This window comes from Ostrea edulis, chromosome 2 (assembly GCF_947568905.1).
Source record: "Ostrea edulis chromosome 2, xbOstEdul1.1, whole genome shotgun sequence".
Classification (NCBI taxonomy): Eukaryota; Metazoa; Mollusca; class Bivalvia; order Ostreida; family Ostreidae; genus Ostrea; species Ostrea edulis.
Genome location: NC_079165.1, coordinates 52,234,867 through 52,251,064, shown reverse-complemented (window position 1 = coordinate 52,251,064; position 16,198 = coordinate 52,234,867). Strand labels below are relative to the sequence as shown.

At 44.5% G+C, this 16,198-nt stretch overlaps 1 long non-coding RNA gene across 5 annotated transcripts in view; it reads right to left on the bottom strand.

Moving 5' to 3' along the window:
- The window catches only part of LOC130051788 (uncharacterized), a 165,558-nt gene that overhangs the window by 137,125 nt on the left and 12,235 nt on the right, over nucleotides 1–16,198 (bottom strand). For 2 of the 5 annotated variants that reach the window (XR_008800029.1, XR_008800030.1), the window contains exons 6-12: nucleotides 15,561–15,709; nucleotides 13,214–13,362; nucleotides 10,867–11,015; nucleotides 8,520–8,668; nucleotides 6,176–6,324; nucleotides 3,832–3,980; nucleotides 1,487–1,635 (exon numbers count right to left, since the gene is read on the bottom strand). This is a non-coding gene — a long non-coding RNA (uncharacterized LOC130051788). Of the gene's footprint in view, nucleotides 1–876; nucleotides 1,636–3,831; nucleotides 3,981–6,175; nucleotides 6,325–8,519; nucleotides 8,669–10,866; nucleotides 11,016–13,213; nucleotides 13,363–15,560; nucleotides 15,710–16,198 lie in introns of those variants that run through there. The other 3 variants (XR_008800032.1, XR_008800031.1, XR_008800028.1) reach the window with 3 other exon arrangements.

Genomic DNA, 16,198 nt, shown 5'->3' with positions numbered 1-16,198 from the left:
GACTTATCGAAAAACTTTATAGTCCATCATATAGTACTTCTTGAGAAACGAATACAGTTCACCCTGCGTAATTGAACTTTGACCCCTTACGGAGTTATTTGACCTTTCGCAGAAATCATTGTTAGCACTTCTACTTTGTAACCGTAAATGATAGGAGGATGAAACCTTTTCTAAAACATAGAGGGTAATTAGTAGAAGCGAAGAATTTCAAATGAAGGGATTCGGTGTCCCCTAAAGGGAGTTAATGCCCCCTCATGTTTTGCGATTTGTCCCCTACAAATTGACGACTCCTAAAGTCTTCGTCGTAGAGAGACGGAACCCACTGGGACGGGTTGGGTGACCTTGACCTTGAAAAAGTAGGTCAAGGTCAAAGGTCAAGGTCATCCAGAATGGCCAGAAAATGGCACTTTTTATACGCTCTTTCACGCTTCAGATAGCATCAAAATATCACATGGGTCAGCAAGGAATTTTGGACCAGTCTCGGCATCACGAATGTCAACTCTGAACTTTGACCACTCTGCGAATGGCGGCGACTTAACGTCGAAGACCCCGTTATCGCTACTCTCACTAGACCGCAAGTCGTGGAGAGGCGAGACCTTCGCCGACGAATTCCAGATGAAACGCTCTCGCACAGAAAAGTTGACCGAGGGAAACCGAGAACCCCGAAGCACGGTTCTCGCCCCCGAAAGTCTCCGACGTCGTCGTTCGAGCCCACAACTTCTTCACGGATGTAGATAGGGATGCGGGACCACTTAAACGAAGCCCCGTGACCTCTCTGACCTTCAAAATGAGGTCAAGGTCAAAGGTCAAGGTCACACTTTCTCCCCCATGTGTTTTTGAGGTTTGACCTTGAAAGTGGGTCAAGGTCAAAGGTCAAGGTCACGCATCCAGGGGCCAGTCTCCACGAGTAAGGCCAACCCACCCATCACGCCTGTCGTCCCCAAGGAAGAAACCCCCCACCCTTCAAGTGATCTGTCTGTCATCAGCTGTTTATAATACACTATTTTGACCGGTTTCATGCCCAACAACAGGATTTTTGAGGTTTGACCTTGAAAGTGGGTCAAGGTCAAAGGTCAAGGTCACGCATCCAGGGGCCAGTCTCCACGAGTAAGGCCAACCCACCCATCACGCCTGTCGTCCCCAAGGAAGAAATCCCCCACCCTTCAAGTGATCTGATTGTGATCAGCTGTTTCAATACACTATTTTGACCGGTCTCATGCCATGCAACAATTACAGGATTCTAGCTAATCTGACCTACACCTACACATCTGACCTACACCCACTTCTTCCATTTCTTGACTGTCTTGTCAATCAAACATGAATTCCATTTACATTCATGAAAAGACATAGGCCAGATTCAATTGTCTGCCTGCATCAACATAAAGACTAAGTTGTTTTTTTTTTATAATGATGATGCAACTTTACTTGACAGTTGAACTCATTGACATTCCATCCCGACTGTCATTGTAAACAAATAAACACTTACCTGCAGGATCAGATGGGATGCAGTACTCCTATTCTCCGTTCAGATATCCTACATGCACTCAGACACTTTCTAATTCACCGGCCGCCATTTTGGTTGTTTGTTGTCAAAGCCTATCAATCCGTATATGCATGCCTCCTTGGGTGAAATGACTGAAAGACATTGTCTCCGTGAATTAGAACACATAGGATGAGCCATTACAAACTGTATATTCAATTCCACAATCCACAACACACACGGTCAAATCCAGTGCATCTTCACAACATCTGACAACATGAGGTTTGTATAGACTCCCAGCATGCACCAGCAGTTACTACAATCTAGGAAAATGGCACATCCGGTTTCTTTGCACCTCCAAATATCACATCTAACAGGTCTAAAGTCACCCCAAACACCTGCACAAGTCCCATTACACTTTTACCTGATATGTGCATATGTGCTGGCTACCCAACACCCACACCCCTTTTCTCCCTCAAATTTGACGGGTACTTAATGCGAAACCAAGCATTGAACACACCTCAACACTCAAATTTAGGCGGCAAATTTGAATTTCTTTTCTAGCCAAATCAATTTTTTTTTTTTTTTTTTTTTTGGGTGAGGGTGGGATGGGGTAGGGGGGGGGGGGCTTTTAGCATTTCAACACTACTGAAAAACCGCTAGAAGGTGGGAAGCCCTCTAATTGTTCGCGAACAATTAGGATCACTAGTTATTATTAGGGCTTTCCACCTTTCTGTGGAAAGTCCTATTGTTATTGTTCTGTTTATTAGGGCTTTCCACCTTTCAGTGGAAAGTCCTATTGTTATTGTTCTGTTTATTATTATTATTATTATTTTCCTGCCGTCAAAAAAAATCTTCGTCTTAAGACTTATCGAAAAACTTTATAGTCCATCATGTAGTACTTCTTGAGAAACGAATACAGTTCACCCTGCGTAATTGAACTTTGACCCCTTACGGAGTTATTGGACCTTTCGCAGAAATCATTGTTAGCACTTCTACTTTGTAACCGTAAATGATAGGAGGATGAAACCTTTTCTAAAACATAGAGGGTAATTAGTAGAAGCGAAGAATTTCAAATGAAGGGATTCGGTGTCCCCTAAAGGGAGTTAATGCCCCCTCATGTTTTGCGATTTGTCCCCTACAAATTGACGACTCCTAAAGTCTTCGTCGTAGAGAGACGGAACCCACTGGGACGGGTTGGGTGACCTTGACCTTGAAAAAGTAGGTCAAGGTCAAAGGTCAAGGTCATCCAGAATGGCCAGAAAATGGCACTTTTTATACGCTCTTTCACGCTTCAGATAGCATCGAAATATCACATGGGTCAGCAAGGAATTTTGGACCAGTCTCGGCATCACGAATGTCAACTCTGAACTTTGACCACTCTGCGAATGGCGGCGACTTAACGTCGAAGACCCCGTTATCGCTACTCTCACTAGACCGCAAGTCGTGGAGAGGCGAGACCTTCGCCGACGAATTCCAGATGAAACGCTCTCGCACAGAAAAGTTGACCGAGGGAAACCGAGAACCCCGAAGCACGGTTCTCGCCCCCGAAAGTCTCCGACGTCGTCGTTCGAGCCCACAACTTCTTCACGGATGTAGATAGGGATGCGGGACCACTTAAACGAAGCCCCGTGACCTCTCTGACCTTCAAAATGAGGTCAAGGTCAAAGGTCAAGGTCACACTTTCTCCCCCATGTGTTTTTGAGGTTTGACCTTGAAAGTGGGTCAAGGTCAAAGGTCAAGGTCACGCATCCAGGGGCCAGTCTCCACGAGTAAGGCCAACCCACCCATCACGCCTGTCGTCCCCAAGGAAGAAACCCCCCACCCTTCAAGTGATCTGTCTGTCATCAGCTGTTTATAATACACTATTTTGACCGGTTTCATGCCCAACAACAGGATTTTTGAGGTTTGACCTTGAAAGTGGGTCAAGGTCAAAGGTCAAGGTCACGCATCCAGGGGCCAGTCTCCACGAGTAAGGCCAACCCACCCATCACGCCTGTCGTCCCCAAGGAAGAAATCCCCCACCCTTCAAGTGATCTGATTGTGATCAGCTGTTTCAATACACTATTTTGACCGGTCTCATGCCATGCAACAATTACAGGATTCTAGCTAATCTGACCTACACCTACACATCTGACCTACACCCACTTCTTCCATTTCTTGACTGTCTTGTCAATCAAACATGAATTCCATTTACATTCATGAAAAGACATAGGCCAGATTCAATTGTCTGCCTGCATCAACATAAAGACTAAGTTGTTTTTTTTTTATAATGATGATGCAACTTTACTTGACAGTTGAACTCATTGACATTCCATCCCGACTGTCATTGTAAACAAATAAACACTTACCTGCAGGATCAGATGGGATGCAGTACTCCTATTCTCCGTTCAGATATCCTACATGCACTCAGACACTTTCTAATTCACCGGCCGCCATTTTGGTTGTTTGTTGTCAAAGCCTATCAATCCGTATATGCATGCCTCCTTGGGTGAAATGACTGAAAGACATTGTCTCCGTGAATTAGAACACATAGGATGAGCCATTACAAACTGTATATTCAATTCCACAATCCACAACACACACGGTCAAATCCAGTGCATCTTCACAACATCTGACAACATGAGGTTTGTATAGACTCCCAGCATGCACCAGCAGTTACTACAATCTAGGAAAATGGCACATCCGGTTTCTTTGCACCTCCAAATATCACATCTAACAGGTCTAAAGTCACCCCAAACACCTGCACAAGTCCCATTACACTTTTACCTGATATGTGCATATGTGCTGGCTACCCAACACCCACACCCCTTTTCTCCCTCAAATTTGACGGGTACTTAATGCGAAACCAAGCATTGAACACACCTCAACACTCAAATTTAGGCGGCAAATTTGAATTTCTTTTCTAGCCAAATCAATTTTTTTTTTTTTTTTTTTTTTGGGTGAGGGTGGGATGGGGTAGGGGGGGGGGGCTTTTAGCATTTCAACACTACTGAAAAACCGCTAGAAGGTGGGAAGCCCTCTAATTGTTCGCGAACAATTAGGATCACTAGTTATTATTAGGGCTTTCCACCTTTCTGTGGAAAGTCCTATTGTTATTGTTCTGTTTATTAGGGCTTTCCACCTTTCAGTGGAAAGTCCTATTGTTATTGTTCTGTTTATTATTATTATTATTATTTTCCTGCCGTCAAAAAAAATCTTCGTCTTAAGACTTATCGAAAAACTTTATAGTCCATCATGTAGTACTTCTTGAGAAACGAATACAGTTCACCCTGCGTAATTGAACTTTGACCCCTTACGGAGTTATTGGACCTTTCGCAGAAATCATTGTTAGCACTTCTACTTTGTAACCGTAAATGATAGGAGGATGAAACCTTTTCTAAAACATAGAGGGTAATTAGTAGAAGCGAAGAATTTCAAATGAAGGGATTCGGTGTCCCCTAAAGGGAGTTAATGCCCCCTCATGTTTTGCGATTTGTCCCCTACAAATTGACGACTCCTAAAGTCTTCGTCGTAGAGAGACGGAACCCACTGGGACGGGTTGGGTGACCTTGACCTTGAAAAAGTAGGTCAAGGTCAAAGGTCAAGGTCATCCAGAATGGCCAGAAAATGGCACTTTTTATACGCTCTTTCACGCTTCAGATAGCATCGAAATATCACATGGGTCAGCAAGGAATTTTGGACCAGTCTCGGCATCACGAATGTCAACTCTGAACTTTGACCACTCTGCGAATGGCGGCGACTTAACGTCGAAGACCCCGTTATCGCTACTCTCACTAGACCGCAAGTCGTGGAGAGGCGAGACCTTCGCCGACGAATTCCAGATGAAACGCTCTCGCACAGAAAAGTTGACCGAGGGAAACCGAGAACCCCGAAGCACGGTTCTCGCCCCCGAAAGTCTCCGACGTCGTCGTTCGAGCCCACAACTTCTTCACGGATGTAGATAGGGATGCGGGACCACTTAAACGAAGCCCCGTGACCTCTCTGACCTTCAAAATGAGGTCAAGGTCAAAGGTCAAGGTCACACTTTCTCCCCCATGTGTTTTTGAGGTTTGACCTTGAAAGTGGGTCAAGGTCAAAGGTCAAGGTCACGCATCCAGGGGCCAGTCTCCACGAGTAAGGCCAACCCACCCATCACGCCTGTCGTCCCCAAGGAAGAAACCCCCCACCCTTCAAGTGATCTGTCTGTCATCAGCTGTTTATAATACACTATTTTGACCGGTTTCATGCCCAACAACAGGATTTTTGAGGTTTGACCTTGAAAGTGGGTCAAGGTCAAAGGTCAAGGTCACGCATCCAGGGGCCAGTCTCCACGAGTAAGGCCAACCCACCCATCACGCCTGTCGTCCCCAAGGAAGAAATCCCCCACCCTTCAAGTGATCTGATTGTGATCAGCTGTTTCAATACACTATTTTGACCGGTCTCATGCCATGCAACAATTACAGGATTCTAGCTAATCTGACCTACACCTACACATCTGACCTACACCCACTTCTTCCATTTCTTGACTGTCTTGTCAATCAAACATGAATTCCATTTACATTCATGAAAAGACATAGGCCAGATTCAATTGTCTGCCTGCATCAACATAAAGACTAAGTTGTTTTTTTTTTATAATGATGATGCAACTTTACTTGACAGTTGAACTCATTGACATTCCATCCCGACTGTCATTGTAAACAAATAAACACTTACCTGCAGGATCAGATGGGATGCAGTACTCCTATTCTCCGTTCAGATATCCTACATGCACTCAGACACTTTCTAATTCACCGGCCGCCATTTTGGTTGTTTGTTGTCAAAGCCTATCAATCCGTATATGCATGCCTCCTTGGGTGAAATGACTGAAAGACATTGTCTCCGTGAATTAGAACACATAGGATGAGCCATTACAAACTGTATATTCAATTCCACAATCCACAACACACACGGTCAAATCCAGTGCATCTTCACAACATCTGACAACATGAGGTTTGTATAGACTCCCAGCATGCACCAGCAGTTACTACAATCTAGGAAAATGGCACATCCGGTTTCTTTGCACCTCCAAATATCACATCTAACAGGTCTAAAGTCACCCCAAACACCTGCACAAGTCCCATTACACTTTTACCTGATATGTGCATATGTGCTGGCTACCCAACACCCACACCCCTTTTCTCCCTCAAATTTGACGGGTACTTAATGCGAAACCAAGCATTGAACACACCTCAACACTCAAATTTAGGCGGCAAATTTGAATTTCTTTTCTAGCCAAATCAATTTTTTTTTTTTTTTTTTTTTTGGGTGAGGGTGGGATGGGGTAGGGGGGGGGGGCTTTTAGCATTTCAACACTACTGAAAAACCGCTAGAAGGTGGGAAGCCCTCTAATTGTTCGCGAACAATTAGGATCACTAGTTATTATTAGGGCTTTCCACCTTTCTGTGGAAAGTCCTATTGTTATTGTTCTGTTTATTAGGGCTTTCCACCTTTCAGTGGAAAGTCCTATTGTTATTGTTCTGTTTATTATTATTATTATTATTTTCCTGCCGTCAAAAAAAATCTTCGTCTTAAGACTTATCGAAAAACTTTATAGTCCATCATGTAGTACTTCTTGAGAAACGAATACAGTTCACCCTGCGTAATTGAACTTTGACCCCTTACGGAGTTATTGGACCTTTCGCAGAAATCATTGTTAGCACTTCTACTTTGTAACCGTAAATGATAGGAGGATGAAACCTTTTCTAAAACATAGAGGGTAATTAGTAGAAGCGAAGAATTTCAAATGAAGGGATTCGGTGTCCCCTAAAGGGAGTTAATGCCCCCTCATGTTTTGCGATTTGTCCCCTACAAATTGACGACTCCTAAAGTCTTCGTCGTAGAGAGACGGAACCCACTGGGACGGGTTGGGTGACCTTGACCTTGAAAAAGTAGGTCAAGGTCAAAGGTCAAGGTCATCCAGAATGGCCAGAAAATGGCACTTTTTATACGCTCTTTCACGCTTCAGATAGCATCGAAATATCACATGGGTCAGCAAGGAATTTTGGACCAGTCTCGGCATCACGAATGTCAACTCTGAACTTTGACCACTCTGCGAATGGCGGCGACTTAACGTCGAAGACCCCGTTATCGCTACTCTCACTAGACCGCAAGTCGTGGAGAGGCGAGACCTTCGCCGACGAATTCCAGATGAAACGCTCTCGCACAGAAAAGTTGACCGAGGGAAACCGAGAACCCCGAAGCACGGTTCTCGCCCCCGAAAGTCTCCGACGTCGTCGTTCGAGCCCACAACTTCTTCACGGATGTAGATAGGGATGCGGGACCACTTAAACGAAGCCCCGTGACCTCTCTGACCTTCAAAATGAGGTCAAGGTCAAAGGTCAAGGTCACACTTTCTCCCCCATGTGTTTTTGAGGTTTGACCTTGAAAGTGGGTCAAGGTCAAAGGTCAAGGTCACGCATCCAGGGGCCAGTCTCCACGAGTAAGGCCAACCCACCCATCACGCCTGTCGTCCCCAAGGAAGAAACCCCCCACCCTTCAAGTGATCTGTCTGTCATCAGCTGTTTATAATACACTATTTTGACCGGTTTCATGCCCAACAACAGGATTTTTGAGGTTTGACCTTGAAAGTGGGTCAAGGTCAAAGGTCAAGGTCACGCATCCAGGGGCCAGTCTCCACGAGTAAGGCCAACCCACCCATCACGCCTGTCGTCCCCAAGGAAGAAATCCCCCACCCTTCAAGTGATCTGATTGTGATCAGCTGTTTCAATACACTATTTTGACCGGTCTCATGCCATGCAACAATTACAGGATTCTAGCTAATCTGACCTACACCTACACATCTGACCTACACCCACTTCTTCCATTTCTTGACTGTCTTGTCAATCAAACATGAATTCCATTTACATTCATGAAAAGACATAGGCCAGATTCAATTGTCTGCCTGCATCAACATAAAGACTAAGTTGTTTTTTTTTTATAATGATGATGCAACTTTACTCGACAGTTGAACTCATTGACATTCCATCCCGACTGTCATTGTAAACAAATAAACACTTACCTGCAGGATCAGATGGGATGCAGTACTCCTATTCTCCGTTCAGATATCCTACATGCACTCAGACACTTTCTAATTCACCGGCCGCCATTTTGGTTGTTTGTTGTCAAAGCCTATCAATCCGTATATGCATGCCTCCTTGGGTGAAATGACTGAAAGACATTGTCTCCGTGAATTAGAACACATAGGATGAGCCATTACAAACTGTATATTCAATTCCACAATCCACAACACACACGGTCAAATCCAGTGCATCTTCACAACATCTGACAACATGAGGCTTGTATAGACTCCCAGCATGCACCAGCAGTTACTACAATCTAGGAAAATGGCACATCCGGTTTCTTTGCACCTCCAAATATCACATCTAACAGGTCTAAAGTCACCCCAAACACCTGCACAAGTCCCATTACACTTTTACCTGATATGTGCATATGTGCTGGCTACCCAACACCCACACCCCTTTTCTCCCTCAAATTTGACGGGTACTTAATGCGAAACCAAGCATTGAACACACCTCAACACTCAAATTTAGGCGGCAAATTTGAATTTCTTTTCTAGCCAAATCAATTTTTTTTTTTTTTTTTTTTTTGGGTGAGGGTGGGATGGGGTAGGGGGGGGGGGGGGCTTTTAGCATTTCAACACTACTGAAAAACCGCTAGAAGGTGGGAAGCCCTCTAATTGTTCGCGAACAATTAGGATCACTAGTTATTATTAGGGCTTTCCACCTTTCTGTGGAAAGTCCTATTGTTATTGTTCTGTTTATTAGGGCTTTCCACCTTTCAGTGGAAAGTCCTATTGTTATTGTTCTGTTTATTATTATTATTATTATTTTCCTGCCGTCAAAAAAAATCTTCGTCTTAAGACTTATCGAAAAACTTTATAGTCCATCATGTAGTACTTCTTGAGAAACGAATACAGTTCACCCTGCGTAATTGAACTTTGACCCCTTACGGAGTTATTGGACCTTTCGCAGAAATCATTGTTAGCACTTCTACTTTGTAACCGTAAATGATAGGAGGATGAAACCTTTTCTAAAACATAGAGGGTAATTAGTAGAAGCGAAGAATTTCAAATGAAGGGATTCGGTGTCCCCTAAAGGGAGTTAATGCCCCCTCATGTTTTGCGATTTGTCCCCTACAAATTGACGACTCCTAAAGTCTTCGTCGTAGAGAGACGGAACCCACTGGGACGGGTTGGGTGACCTTGACCTTGAAAAAGTAGGTCAAGGTCAAAGGTCAAGGTCATCCAGAATGGCCAGAAAATGGCACTTTTTATACGCTCTTTCACGCTTCAGATAGCATCGAAATATCACATGGGTCAGCAAGGAATTTTGGACCAGTCTCGGCATCACGAATGTCAACTCTGAACTTTGACCACTCTGCGAATGGCGGCGACTTAACGTCGAAGACCCCGTTATCGCTACTCTCACTAGACCGCAAGTCGTGGAGAGGCGAGACCTTCGCCGACGAATTCCAGATGAAACGCTCTCGCACAGAAAAGTTGACCGAGGGAAACCGAGAACCCCGAAGCACGGTTCTCGCCCCCGAAAGTCTCCGACGTCGTCGTTCGAGCCCACAACTTCTTCACGGATGTAGATAGGGATGCGGGACCACTTAAACGAAGCCCCGTGACCTCTCTGACCTTCAAAATGAGGTCAAGGTCAAAGGTCAAGGTCACACTTTCTCCCCCATGTGTTTTTGAGGTTTGACCTTGAAAGTGGGTCAAGGTCAAAGGTCAAGGTCACGCATCCAGGGGCCAGTCTCCACGAGTAAGGCCAACCCACCCATCACGCCTGTCGTCCCCAAGGAAGAAACCCCCCACCCTTCAAGTGATCTGTCTGTCATCAGCTGTTTATAATACACTATTTTGACCGGTTTCATGCCCAACAACAGGATTTTTGAGGTTTGACCTTGAAAGTGGGTCAAGGTCAAAGGTCAAGGTCACGCATCCAGGGGCCAGTCTCCACGAGTAAGGCCAACCCACCCATCACGCCTGTCGTCCCCAAGGAAGAAATCCCCCACCCTTCAAGTGATCTGATTGTGATCAGCTGTTTCAATACACTATTTTGACCGGTCTCATGCCATGCAACAATTACAGGATTCTAGCTAATCTGACCTACACCTACACATCTGACCTACACCCACTTCTTCCATTTCTTGACTGTCTTGTCAATCAAACATGAATTCCATTTACATTCATGAAAAGACATAGGCCAGATTCAATTGTCTGCCTGCATCAACATAAAGACTAAGTTGTTTTTTTTTTATAATGATGATGCAACTTTACTCGACAGTTGAACTCATTGACATTCCATCCCGACTGTCATTGTAAACAAATAAACACTTACCTGCAGGATCAGATGGGATGCAGTACTCCTATTCTCCGTTCAGATATCCTACATGCACTCAGACACTTTCTAATTCACCGGCCGCCATTTTGGTTGTTTGTTGTCAAAGCCTATCAATCCGTATATGCATGCCTCCTTGGGTGAAATGACTGAAAGACATTGTCTCCGTGAATTAGAACACATAGGATGAGCCATTACAAACTGTATATTCAATTCCACAATCCACAACACACACGGTCAAATCCAGTGCATCTTCACAACATCTGACAACATGAGGCTTGTATAGACTCCCAGCATGCACCAGCAGTTACTACAATCTAGGAAAATGGCACATCCGGTTTCTTTGCACCTCCAAATATCACATCTAACAGGTCTAAAGTCACCCCAAACACCTGCACAAGTCCCATTACACTTTTACCTGATATGTGCATATGTGCTGGCTACCCAACACCCACACCCCTTTTCTCCCTCAAATTTGACGGGTACTTAATGCGAAACCAAGCATTGAACACACCTCAACACTCAAATTTAGGCGGCAAATTTGAATTTCTTTTCTAGCCAAATCAATTTTTTTTTTTTTTTTTTTTTTGGGTGAGGGTGGGATGGGGTAGGGGGGGGGGGGGGCTTTTAGCATTTCAACACTACTGAAAAACCGCTAGAAGGTGGGAAGCCCTCTAATTGTTCGCGAACAATTAGGATCACTAGTTATTATTAGGGCTTTCCACCTTTCTGTGGAAAGTCCTATTGTTATTGTTCTGTTTATTAGGGCTTTCCACCTTTCAGTGGAAAGTCCTATTGTTATTGTTCTGTTTATTATTATTATTATTATTTTCCTGCCGTCAAAAAAAATCTTCGTCTTAAGACTTATCGAAAAACTTTATAGTCCATCATGTAGTACTTCTTGAGAAACGAATACAGTTCACCCTGCGTAATTGAACTTTGACCCCTTACGGAGTTATTGGACCTTTCGCAGAAATCATTGTTAGCACTTCTACTTTGTAACCGTAAATGATAGGAGGATGAAACCTTTTCTAAAACATAGAGGGTAATTAGTAGAAGCGAAGAATTTCAAATGAAGGGATTCGGTGTCCCCTAAAGGGAGTTAATGCCCCCTCATGTTTTGCGATTTGTCCCCTACAAATTGACGACTCCTAAAGTCTTCGTCGTAGAGAGACGGAACCCACTGGGACGGGTTGGGTGACCTTGACCTTGAAAAAGTAGGTCAAGGTCAAAGGTCAAGGTCATCCAGAATGGCCAGAAAATGGCACTTTTTATACGCTCTTTCACGCTTCAGATAGCATCGAAATATCACATGGGTCAGCAAGGAATTTTGGACCAGTCTCGGCATCACGAATGTCAACTCTGAACTTTGACCACTCTGCGAATGGCGGCGACTTAACGTCGAAGACCCCGTTATCGCTACTCTCACTAGACCGCAAGTCGTGGAGAGGCGAGACCTTCGCCGACGAATTCCAGATGAAACGCTCTCGCACAGAAAAGTTGACCGAGGGAAACCGAGAACCCCGAAGCACGGTTCTCGCCCCCGAAAGTCTCCGACGTCGTCGTTCGAGCCCACAACTTCTTCACGGATGTAGATAGGGATGCGGGACCACTTAAACGAAGCCCCGTGACCTCTCTGACCTTCAAAATGAGGTCAAGGTCAAAGGTCAAGGTCACACTTTCTCCCCCATGTGTTTTTGAGGTTTGACCTTGAAAGTGGGTCAAGGTCAAAGGTCAAGGTCACGCATCCAGGGGCCAGTCTCCACGAGTAAGGCCAACCCACCCATCACGCCTGTCGTCCCCAAGGAAGAAACCCCCCACCCTTCAAGTGATCTGTCTGTCATCAGCTGTTTATAATACACTATTTTGACCGGTTTCATGCCCAACAACAGGATTTTTGAGGTTTGACCTTGAAAGTGGGTCAAGGTCAAAGGTCAAGGTCACGCATCCAGGGGCCAGTCTCCACGAGTAAGGCCAACCCACCCATCACGCCTGTCGTCCCCAAGGAAGAAATCCCCCACCCTTCAAGTGATCTGATTGTGATCAGCTGTTTCAATACACTATTTTGACCGGTCTCATGCCATGCAACAATTACAGGATTCTAGCTAATCTGACCTACACCTACACATCTGACCTACACCCACTTCTTCCATTTCTTGACTGTCTTGTCAATCAAACATGAATTCCATTTACATTCATGAAAAGACATAGGCCAGATTCAATTGTCTGCCTGCATCAACATAAAGACTAAGTTGTTTTTTTTTTATAATGATGATGCAACTTTACTCGACAGTTGAACTCATTGACATTCCATCCCGACTGTCATTGTAAACAAATAAACACTTACCTGCAGGATCAGATGGGATGCAGTACTCCTATTCTCCGTTCAGATATCCTACATGCACTCAGACACTTTCTAATTCACCGGCCGCCATTTTGGTTGTTTGTTGTCAAAGCCTATCAATCCGTATATGCATGCCTCCTTGGGTGAAATGACTGAAAGACATTGTCTCCGTGAATTAGAACACATAGGATGAGCCATTACAAACTGTATATTCAATTCCACAATCCACAACACACACGGTCAAATCCAGTGCATCTTCACAACATCTGACAACATGAGGCTTGTATAGACTCCCAGCATGCACCAGCAGTTACTACAATCTAGGAAAATGGCACATCCGGTTTCTTTGCACCTCCAAATATCACATCTAACAGGTCTAAAGTCACCCCAAACACCTGCACAAGTCCCATTACACTTTTACCTGATATGTGCATATGTGCTGGCTACCCAACACCCACACCCCTTTTCTCCCTCAAATTTGACGGGTACTTAATGCGAAACCAAGCATTGAACACACCTCAACACTCAAATTTAGGCGGCAAATTTGAATTTCTTTTCTAGCCAAATCAATTTTTTTTTTTTTTTTTTTTTTGGGTGAGGGTGGGATGGGGTAGGGGGGGGGGGGGGCTTTTAGCATTTCAACACTACTGAAAAACCGCTAGAAGGTGGGAAGCCCTCTAATTGTTCGCGAACAATTAGGATCACTAGTTATTATTAGGGCTTTCCACCTTTCTGTGGAAAGTCCTATTGTTATTGTTCTGTTTATTAGGGCTTTCCACCTTTCAGTGGAAAGTCCTATTGTTATTGTTCTGTTTATTATTATTATTATTATTTTCCTGCCGTCAAAAAAAATCTTCGTCTTAAGACTTATCGAAAAACTTTATAGTCCATCATGTAGTACTTCTTGAGAAACGAATACAGTTCACCCTGCGTAATTGAACTTTGACCCCTTACGGAGTTATTGGACCTTTCGCAGAAATCATTGTTAGCACTTCTACTTTGTAACCGTAAATGATAGGAGGATGAAACCTTTTCTAAAACATAGAGGGTAATTAGTAGAAGCGAAGAATTTCAAATGAAGGGATTCGGTGTCCCCTAAAGGGAGTTAATGCCCCCTCATGTTTTGCGATTTGTCCCCTACAAATTGACGACTCCTAAAGTCTTCGTCGTAGAGAGACGGAACCCACTGGGACGGGTTGGGTGACCTTGACCTTGAAAAAGTAGGTCAAGGTCAAAGGTCAAGGTCATCCAGAATGGCCAGAAAATGGCACTTTTTATACGCTCTTTCACGCTTCAGATAGCATCGAAATATCACATGGGTCAGCAAGGAATTTTGGACCAGTCTCGGCATCACGAATGTCAACTCTGAACTTTGACCACTCTGCGAATGGCGGCGACTTAACGTCGAAGACCCCGTTATCGCTACTCTCACTAGACCGCAAGTCGTGGAGAGGCGAGACCTTCGCCGACGAATTCCAGATGAAACGCTCTCGCACAGAAAAGTTGACCGAGGGAAACCGAGAACCCCGAAGCACGGTTCTCGCCCCCGAAAGTCTCCGACGTCGTCGTTCGAGCCCACAACTTCTTCACGGATGTAGATAGGGATGCGGGACCACTTAAACGAAGCCCCGTGACCTCTCTGACCTTCAAAATGAGGTCAAGGTCAAAGGTCAAGGTCACACTTTCTCCCCCATGTGTTTTTGAGGTTTGACCTTGAAAGTGGGTCAAGGTCAAAGGTCAAGGTCACGCATCCAGGGGCCAGTCTCCACGAGTAAGGCCAACCCACCCATCACGCCTGTCGTCCCCAAGGAAGAAACCCCCCACCCTTCAAGTGATCTGTCTGTCATCAGCTGTTTATAATACACTATTTTGACCGGTTTCATGCCCAACAACAGGATTTTTGAGGTTTGACCTTGAAAGTGGGTCAAGGTCAAAGGTCAAGGTCACGCATCCAGGGGCCAGTCTCCACGAGTAAGGCCAACCCACCCATCACGCCTGTCGTCCCCAAGGAAGAAATCCCCCACCCTTCAAGTGATCTGATTGTGATCAGCTGTTTCAATACACTATTTTGACCGGTCTCATGCCATGCAACAATTACAGGATTCTAGCTAATCTGACCTACACCTACACATCTGACCTACACCCACTTCTTCCATTTCTTGACTGTCTTGTCAATCAAACATGAATTCCATTTACATTCATGAAAAGACATAGGCCAGATTCAATTGTCTGCCTGCATCAACATAAAGACTAAGTTGTTTTTTTTTTATAATGATGATGCAACTTTACTCGACAGTTGAACTCATTGACATTCCATCCCGACTGTCATTGTAAACAAATAAACACTTACCTGCAGGATCAGATGGGATGCAGTACTCCTATTCTCCGTTCAGATATCCTACATGCACTCAGACACTTTCTAATTCACCGGCCGCCATTTTGGTTGTTTGTTGTCAAAGCCTATCAATCCGTATATGCATGCCTCCTTGGGTGAAATGACTGAAAGACATTGTCTCCGTGAATTAGAACACATAGGATGAGCCATTACAAACTGTATATTCAATTCCACAATCCACAACACACACGGTCAAATCCAGTGCATCTTCACAACATCTGACAACATGAGGCTTGTATAGACTCCCAGCATGCACCAGCAGTTACTACAATCTAGGAAAATGGCACATCCGGTTTCTTTGCACCTCCAAATATCACATCTAACAGGTCTAAAGTCACCCCAAACACCTGCACAAGTCCCATTACACTTTTACCTGATATGTGCATATGTGCTGGCTACCCAACACCCACACCCCTTTTCTCCCTCAAATTTGACGGGTACTTAATGCGAAACCAAGCATTGAACACACCTCAACACTCAAATTTAGGCGGCAAATTTGAATTTCTTTTCTAGCCAAATCAATTTTTTTTTTTTTTTTTTTTTTGGGTGAGGGTGGGATGGGGTAGGGGGGGGGGGGGGCTTTTAGCATTTCA